The following is a 9,326-nucleotide window of genomic DNA, read 5'->3' on the forward strand; positions in this document are numbered from 1 at the left end:
AGAGGGGCTAGGTGTCCTCTGTATCATTGAATGTGATCACGAGGACCCAAGCTAAGGCCATGAGTAAGGAGCTCTACAAAAATCCTAATAAGGAGAAGGAAACCGCCTCCCAGTCTAAGGGCAAAGGTCAAGCTAGTGCAGTTAAGGTAGGGAAAGGTTCAAATTGGGTTGTCATCCAAAGCGGTTTGGATGAAGAGACCATAATGGTCTCCACCTAGACCTCATCAGGTCCTGTGCGGTCGATCTTAAACCCTGCCATGCCATGGCATGAGGATAAGGTTAGGCTAGGTGAAACACAGCACCATAGACGAGACGTAAGCCCAGTTGGTCAAAATGAATACCTGGACCTAGCCATGGAAAAGCAATGCCTGGTAGAGGCACAACAACAATTAGTCCGGGAATGCCAAAAGAGATTTGAGTAGCGGCTTAGGACCAACAAAGGCATGGATACTATCCACCCCAAGCATCAGATTCTAAAAGGAACCTTAAAGCCCTTGCCTACCCTTGATAAGGTGGATGGAATAGTCACAAATAGCACCTCATCGGGGAAGTCCCTACTATGCGACACAAGATGTTTGAGGAGGACCCTAATTGGCAACAAGAGGTTGTACCTTATGTCCTTTTATGGGTTTAAGGAACCCCGATCGGAAGGCTGAGATGAACTATGCCACAACCGAATGAGAGGGATTGGCATGGTGTATCCAGTTAAAAAGTTTAGGCATTACTTGTTAGCAAACAAGTTTTTCTTCTTTGTAGATCACCAGGCTCTCCTATAGTTGGTCAACAAGCCATGCATGACTGGTCGCATCACTTGATGGATGCGCATCCTCCTAGAATTTGACTTCATAGTGGCAGTTAGGAAGGGATGCACACACTTCATGGCTGATCATATGTCTTGAATCCCTAATGGAGAACTCGCGACAGGAGTGGAAGACGATCTTCTAGATTCCCCATTATTCTTGGTGGACTTAGTTCTTGAATGGGCACAAGAGATTGGACACTTCTTAGCAAATGGGCTTTCCGAGGACAAAACACTCAATAAGGGTAGGGCTAGAAAATTAATCAAGGATGCAGCCCCATATCAATTGATAGCTGGACAACTCTATGAATGGGTAAAGAGGCATTATGCATCGATGTGACGAGAAGATGAGTTTGTTGAGGCTCTGGAGGAAGCTCATTCTAGCATTGCTGGTGGCGACTTCGCAGGAGAGCTTACGGCCCGTAAAGTACTACAATCTGGATTATGTTGGCCAACGCTCTTCGTGGATCCAGCTGAGTTCATCAAACACTATGATCCTTGCCAACGCGTCTCCATACCACATAGCCAGGACTACATGCCTTTGACCAGAGCCTCCCTTTGAAAAATGGGGTATAGATTTTGTTGGTCCAATCAATCCGGCTAATTACGGCTTTTATCGATTTATAAGGTATTCGTGGAAGGGTTAAACCCCATGGAGGACTTAACAGTTGCCCCCGCAAGGGTGCAAGCCAATTTTCAGTTGTGCAGGGAAGCAATATGCTCGACTGAGGCTTTATTGATCTAGGTGCTAGACACAACTTGATTTCATGCAACATGTGCACTGAGCTCTTAACGATCAAGGTAACTCTGGAACCCACCCTTGTTCTGGTTTGTGCAGTAAACGGCAAAATCTCTCCCCGAACATTAGTTGTATTGAAATTCTTTTTCAGTTAATAACCATTGTGTGGCGAGTTGATTTTATGTTATGCCATAATGTGCCATTGATGACAGGTCATTCTAGGAAGGACATGGTGATGGGTAGTCAATTGCCAAATTGATTGGCGGGAACGAATGGCTACCTTAACTAACGATGGCCACACTTCGGTGGTCTTAATCAATGCAAAGGCCCCCATTCACGCATCCCCTATAGTGAGGAAGTCCAACAAGCAACTTATGAATCCCAAAATTCCACAAATGGCTTCCTCATCAACTGCAACCCCTACCACAGTTCCCATCATAGCTACACTAACGAGGGATGATGGTCCTACCCCCCCCCCCCCCAGCTGCGATAATCGCACATAAAGGCAAGTGCTCAGATTGGCTTTCTAAGGACTCGAGCATCATTAGCACTTTCCAAGTTTTGCCAGGAAAGAGTCAAAGTACAATTCAATCTACCCACTCTCTCATTGTATCCAAGAAAGTTAAAACTGCACGCTCGAAGAGCAAAAGTTCGAGAAGACGCCAACCAACAAAGGGTCAGCGAAAGCGCCATTATAGGTGGGTACCAATGTGGTTATTGGAAGCTCAAGGATTCTATCAGGGCAATGGCTTCATATGGGTGCCCAAGGCTCACAGGTCTCCATGTGATACCACTCGACTTCCTAAATCATCTTCGACACGGACCACAGTAGACACACAAGAAACTGCCTCCAAGAATGAGGTAGTAACACTGTTGGGACCTTACAGATCAGCTATGTAAAAGTGAGACCACGGGAAACATCCTTGTACCCTCGAGTGATTATGTTGAAGGAATCGACTGCACGAGTTACGGCAGTTACACAAGTAGATGTGTCGGTACTGGTGGCGACCAACTTGAAAGAACTATAAGAACTTGTCTTCAGAGTGGTGACAGACCCACAAGAACCTGCCGCGGTTTTGGTGCCACAAGCATCTAAGGAACACACCATTTCCCTCATCGAGACCAGTGGAAATCAATCGATTCCACACATTTATGTTGAACTCCAAGCAGTTCTCCAATTAGTTGAGACAGTATTAATGAACATGCAACGCCTCTTATCCAAGCTTCACACACACTCATCACAAGTGTGCTAAGCAAATACGTCGCTTGGAGAGACTCTAGGTACTCTCAGTCTTAACAATTTCAGTCCATCGTCTATGTATGGGGTCTAGGTGAGAATAGCCAATCTACGTCTTAGGTGAGAATAGAGCAGGGTCCCAGCGTCGTTAGGTCTAATGAGTCTTTGCCAGTCATAGTCCAGCCCTTCACATTGTAACAACTGAGTCCGTCTTCGCTAGGTGACTAGGCTTCATGTGTCTACTTGCATTCCATTCACTAAGTCATTCACGCACCAACAAGCGGTTAGAGTCATGTTGTAATACTTTCACTTTTATCCGCCACAATGTTTGCCCACTTTGTATGTACTTGCACACATTGAGGTGAAGTCCAGCAGAGTACTTCAGGTCGTTAAAATCATCATCACGGTCGTCAAAAGTTAAGTCGCTGCTATAACCCTAACGTAGTGAGTGATAAAGTGATGACTGACTTAGTCGACTGCTATACATGTAACGTAGAAACTCCTTACTCGCTGTGCTAATAATAACGCCAGTCTCGCTACCATATTAATGCCAACCGCTGCTTTACTGATAGCACCCGCCTCTAACACTACAACATGCTATCACATTAATGCAATCGTTGCTTTAATAAAACTATCCGCTACTTTATAAAGGCCAATCACTGCGCTATTGCTGAAGCTGACCCGCTGCTTTAACAAGTCCCCTATATAAATAGCTTGCCTCATTTTTCAAGACCTCACTTGTTCTGTACCGAAACTTTGTTGGATTTTCGTCTGAATTTCCATAGCCTCCCAAAGCTTCTGCTATCACTCCTGCACATCATTCACCTACATGTCCACTAACTCTTCAGACTTTGTCTGAACACAGAACCTCTTCTTAGTTGAGGAGCTCACTGGGGAAGTTTCCTTTGCCCTTCATCATTTTGTTTCCCCTTCCACATCCCATACCATCTCCATACCGTTACTCGATCAAATGGAGCAGGCACAGTTCCACAAGCGCAGAATCCGGGACACAATAGAGGTCCTAAACTTCTCCGAGCATGTAGTACAGGTCACAAGGTTCTCCCGTTTTGACCAGGAGGGGCTCGAATAGCTACTGCAGGGTGTGGTGCTGCACTTGCAGTTCAGGTGCAATATCAAGGATTATAGACTGTACTATCACAATGCAGCGGCATACTAGTCAGATCAACTGGATTGCAGACAGCAACGGACAAATTCCCCTGCCATCTCAACCTCCAACAGGCTGTCGAATTTGTTACCAATTACAATAAGGCAACGAGCACAAGAAGTTGGACGCATGCGGATGGAGAGTACCACTTCTACCACTTTACCGTAGAATCAATCCGGTGGGCTACCCTCAATCTCTCCCAACCGTTTCAGAAGCTGTGGGCGATGGAAAACCGGCTGGCGAGAGTGGTTCCCTATAACTCGAAGATCCATTGAGGAGGGGTACCCATTAATTTGATCGAGAATCAACAACTAGCCAAGGCAGCCCAAGCAGTCATGTTGCTAGCACAGGTTCAGCTAACGGAGCACCACTCGATTGTCTCCCTAACTTCCTGATACGTCTCTACGAGCTTGAGCCTACATACTGGGCATATTTTTTCTATCAGGAAATAATTGGCATCTACTCCCACGGCAAGAAGATAGGGAATTCCATGTTCTTGATGCCCTTCATCCATCACCTCTCTCATGACCCCATCCCAGAAGGTTATGGTGATGCAGATAGAGACATCGGTTTACTCTCGGCCCCCTCCACCAGCTCTACGCCCACAAAGAGGAGGAAAGAGGCAAACTCAGAAGGCCCAAGAAGAAGTGGTAGCCAAAAGACTCCAAGAAGAGGAGGCAGCTCGCAAGCTCCAAGAAGAAGAGGCAGCTCGTTGTCAAAGAGAGGTGGCAGAGAAACAACAACAATAACTTCTCAGGCAACCAATAGAACTTGAAAGGCTCTGTGCAGAAGAGCAATGGAAAAAAGTTGCTGTAGCACTTGAACGTAGGCAATGGGATCAAAGGTTGAGAAGACCCATTGGCTCGGGGGAGAATATTATAGACTTAACACAAGATTCCCAAGGGCCAAACCCCCCGCCACAGACTCAGTAGCCAGTAGGAACTTCGGGACAGCCACCTCTCCAACCTCCATTCCTTCCTAATGTGTATCAACAGGCAATGGAATATTGTATATCAAGCTCGTACACCTTTGCGGAAGGATACCGGGATCTCATGCAGCAAGATAGGGATTTAGATGCAAAAGAGCTGGCGTTCATGCAATCCATCACCGCGCACAATCTTCTCCATCGGCGCTAAGAAGCCTTCCCACGCTAGCACCTGGGGGTAGTACAAACTGCGCACAAGCTCCAGCAAACAGAGGCTACCCTTGAGAAGGAGAAGGCTGCTCTCCTTACGGTAGAAGCCACTAGGCTTTAAACAGTGGAGACAGCCAAAAAGTTGGAACAGGAGCTGCGGCAAACGCAAGAGGCCCTCACCACCGAACAATCTCGCATGGACACCCTCTAGGCGGACTTGGAGGCATTGCAACGACAGGCTACCATAGATCAACAACAACATGCCCGGGTCGCGAAAGCGAAACAGGCCCTTGAACACCAAGTACAACAACATGCCGCTCTGATTCAACAATTGCATGCAGCTGCCCATCACTGAGAGCAGCAAATACTAGTGCTACAAACGGACTTACAGGCGGTCAATACATCTTTCCCTCTAGCACAACCAGGACTTCTCCACGAGAGACTGCAGGAAGTGTTGTCCTGTGCTTCCACACACACTGTCCACAACACCTACACATATTTTTTGCACACACTCGCCGCCACACTTCTTCCCCACAACATCCTTTTTGAAAATACTCTAACACTGCACAATCTTAATGAGGCCTTCCGCCACTCCATAGTCCAAGGTGTACTTCCATGAAGATCTAGTTTTGGAAGTGGACATGGATATCCTAAAACTTTATTACCACCCCATTGTATATAATTTCATGTTTGTCAATAGTGGAGCTACGTGCACAACAATTGAGCAATGGATACGTTGATGTACCTTTATGCAATGGAATGATGGACCTGCTATGGCCACTACAATGGAGCGTTGGAGTCTCGAGAATAGAGATGGAGCCCTTAGAGCATTAAGACCGCCTTTTTTATGGTGATTTACAGGAAGAGATCTATGTCACTCAGCCTCTTGCATTGAGAAGGTTTTGAAAATTAGGTTTGCTGGCTCAAAAGTCCCTTTATGGACTAAAACAAGCATCTCGGGCATGGTATGCCAAGATACATGCATATTTGACAGCCTGTGGCTTTCAAAACAGCCATACAGAAGCAACTCTTTATATGTGCTGCATAACTTTTAATTCTCATTCTTTATGTGGATGAGATGCTTGAGCGCTGGAGTGAAGCAAAGCAGGAGCAATGAGTGCGATAGGTGGAGCGATGGAATGCGCAATGCAATTAGTGGAGCAATGGATCATTGGAATGCAGCCATGGAGCAAGAAAAGGACGCTTGGAGCAATGAAGCGATGAAGCAGAATAACGAACGGAGCAATGGAGTGCTGTAATATTGCAATGGAGCAATGGTGAAATACACGATCAGGAAGCGGGAAATGGCGTCAAGATCCCTATATTCTCTCACACAAAGTGGTTCTAATTGGCTCTCATGAGTGTTGCGGGTGTGTCCGAGGGGGTAGGCTGGTCAATAATTTGTGAAAGCTAGGCATGCACTGGACAGTCATCCAAACTCGTCCTTTGGATGGTGTGAACACACGATGCTACCCCTTCATTGGATAGCCTGAGGTTGCTACATTATCCACCGCCTGGTGTGGACCCTGCCTCTATGTGTGTGTGCGTGTGTGTGTAAGATTTGACAACACCCCTTTGCATAGTGAAAAGACAAAAGAGCGAAGCTAGACAATGGAATTGCATTAACAAAAAAGTTTGTACAAGTCGATGAATTCCTGTTTATAAGGAAACCAGTAGTGGGCCATTTTGTGGAAATTGTATAGAAGTTGAGCTTTGATAAGTCCTGGCAAGCATCACTTTTATTGAAGAGGGGAGTCTGCCTACCTACCACCATCCAACAAGAAAATTGGTGAGAACCAGCTTTAACCTTAGTTGGGAAGATAGGTGTCATAAACACCCCTCCCTTGTTATTGGGGTCACAATAAAAATGAAAGCTTAAACACGAACTTAACAAGCTTGATGTAGAACAGTAAGTGTAAAAATTATTGGAGTAAACATGTGCTTATGAGAGGAGTGTTGAATAAAAGCAAATTAACTTGGGACATTGTACATGCAATTTGTAAAGAAAAAGTATAAAGGAGGAGAATGTGTAAGAGGACAATAAGGATTCAATGAATTCGTTTTAAAACAAAGCGTACAAAAGTTTTTTAAAATCAAATTAAATACTAAAATAGAATTGAACATTAACTAGAAAAATGAAATTAAACATTAAAATATTAGGTAAAGAAGAAGGGAAAAAAGGAAAGGGGTAAGGTCTATGATGGGATAAGGACTATAAGAAACAACCTAATCAAATAAAATCTTAAGAAGGGGTAAGAATAATATTTGGAAAGTGTAGGGTAATAAGGAAGATAACGAGGAATAAAGTGATCCATGCGAGCATTTAATTACACTAAGATTAATAACGGGCATAACAAGTATATAGTCATAAGAGGGGAGACTAAGAGAAACAATTTAAAGATGGGTGAATAAAAGAAGTAACAAGAGGGTTAATTAAAAATTAAAGAGGGATAAAAGAGGTTTAAGGAGAGGCATATTTTAAAGAGAGATATTAAAAGAAGGGGGTTAAGGAGAGAGATAAATCAAAGGGGGTTAAGGGGGGCATATTGGGTGTTTAAAAGAAGGGGAATAAGAAAAGTAGAGGGGGGGGGGGGGGAATCGTCAGAAAGGACCTGCAGGTCCAATTCCATGAGGGTAGAGGCGCTGCATGTGTGCAATTACATCAAAAGCATCACATGCTGACTGTGCGAAGGCAAGCGTGGGCATGCAATCATCGAGACCGTGTAGCTAAGTATTTACAGTAGAGGGAGTAAATGATTAGGAGCGTGGCGACGAGGTACCTTATAGAGCAACAAGACCTAGGTGAGGTCGTGAAGGGTAGGAGAGAGGATTAACACGCATGGACGGCAGGGAGCAGGTGGTGGCATAGTTGACAGCAGTAAAGGGAGCATGCAGTTGCAAGGGGAGAAGAGCTGAGACCTGGGAAGAAGCACAAGCAATTGTTGCAACAGGGGGAGGTGTAGACAGAGCCTGAGGTAGGCAATGGAAGAGTACGATGCGGCCAGTCTGAGCGAAAAGGGAGCAGAGAAGACCTGGGAGCCAGCGGTTTGAGGGAGGGGTGGTATGGGTGAGTGGTGAGAGGATTTTGGAGTAGACGTAGGAGTGTATGGGGTTTAAATAGGGTACGTAGTCAGGGAGTGGAAAGGTCATGGGAGAGTTTGGAGGTATTTTAGAAGTTGGAGGGGTTGGGGGTTTGAGAGGCAAGGTAGGGAAAAGGATGCAGTTAGGTTTTGAAAAGCATGTAGTTAGGGAGAGGCAAGGTAGTTAAATTTACAAGAAGAAATTTAGAACAAAATTAGGACTAAATTAGGAATTTTTTTAAAAAAATAGGACAAATAGTGAAAATCGGGGCTTTTTAAGAAAAATAAAATTGTGTTAGGGAGTGAGGCTAAGAGTGTAGGAAAAATAGGAATAGTTTAGAAATAGAGAGAGAGAGAGAGAGAGAGAGAGAGAGAGAGAGAGAGAGAGAGATTTACAAGATAGTTAAATTTACAAGAAGAAATTTAGAACAAAATTAGGACTAAATTAGGAAAATTTTAGAAAAAATAGGACAAACAGTGAAAATCAGGGCTTTTTAAGAAAAATAAAATTGTGTTAGGGAGTGAGGTTAAGAGTGTAGGAAAAAGAGGAATAGTGTAGAAATAGGGAGAGAGAGAGAGAGCGAGAGAGAGAGAGAGGGGGGGGGGGGAAAGAAATAAAGAAAATAGAGAATACATTGAGTAAATAGGGGAAAAGAAAAAAGAAAACCTAAGAGAAATTAAGAAAAACTAAATGAGAAAAAATAAGAATTAAATAGAGAATTAAGAGAAAAATTAGAAGAAACTTCGAAACCAGGAGAAAAATTAAGAGGAAGATTTAAGAAATTAGGAGAAAATTAAAGAGGAAAACAGAAACTTAGATAGAATAGAGAATAAGAGGGAGAAACTAGAAAATAATTAGGGAAAAGAGGAAATAATTAGGAAAATTTGAGAAACTAGGAAAATAAAGAAAACTAGGAGAAAAGGGGGGGAATTATGCAAAATATATAAAAAATTACGAAAAAGTTTAGGAGAAAAATTAGAAAAAAGTAGGAAGAAATAAGGCAAGAATTGGGTAGAAAATAGGAAAAAATAGGGGGAAATGAGGAGAAATTAGGAGGGGGAAGATAAGGGTATTTAGGGGGAGGGAAGATAGTTTAAACAGGTTTTCGAAGGATTATAAAGGAGGGAAGAGAAATAATTAGTGTGCTCAAAAGGAAAAAGGGAAAGTAAG

The sequence above is a fragment of the Dipteris shenzhenensis genome, chromosome 2 (genome assembly GCF_047967505.1).
Source record: "Dipteris shenzhenensis isolate YYH24624 ecotype China chromosome 2, Dip_SZ_1.0, whole genome shotgun sequence".
NCBI lineage: Eukaryota > Viridiplantae > Streptophyta > Polypodiopsida > Gleicheniales > Dipteridaceae > Dipteris > Dipteris shenzhenensis.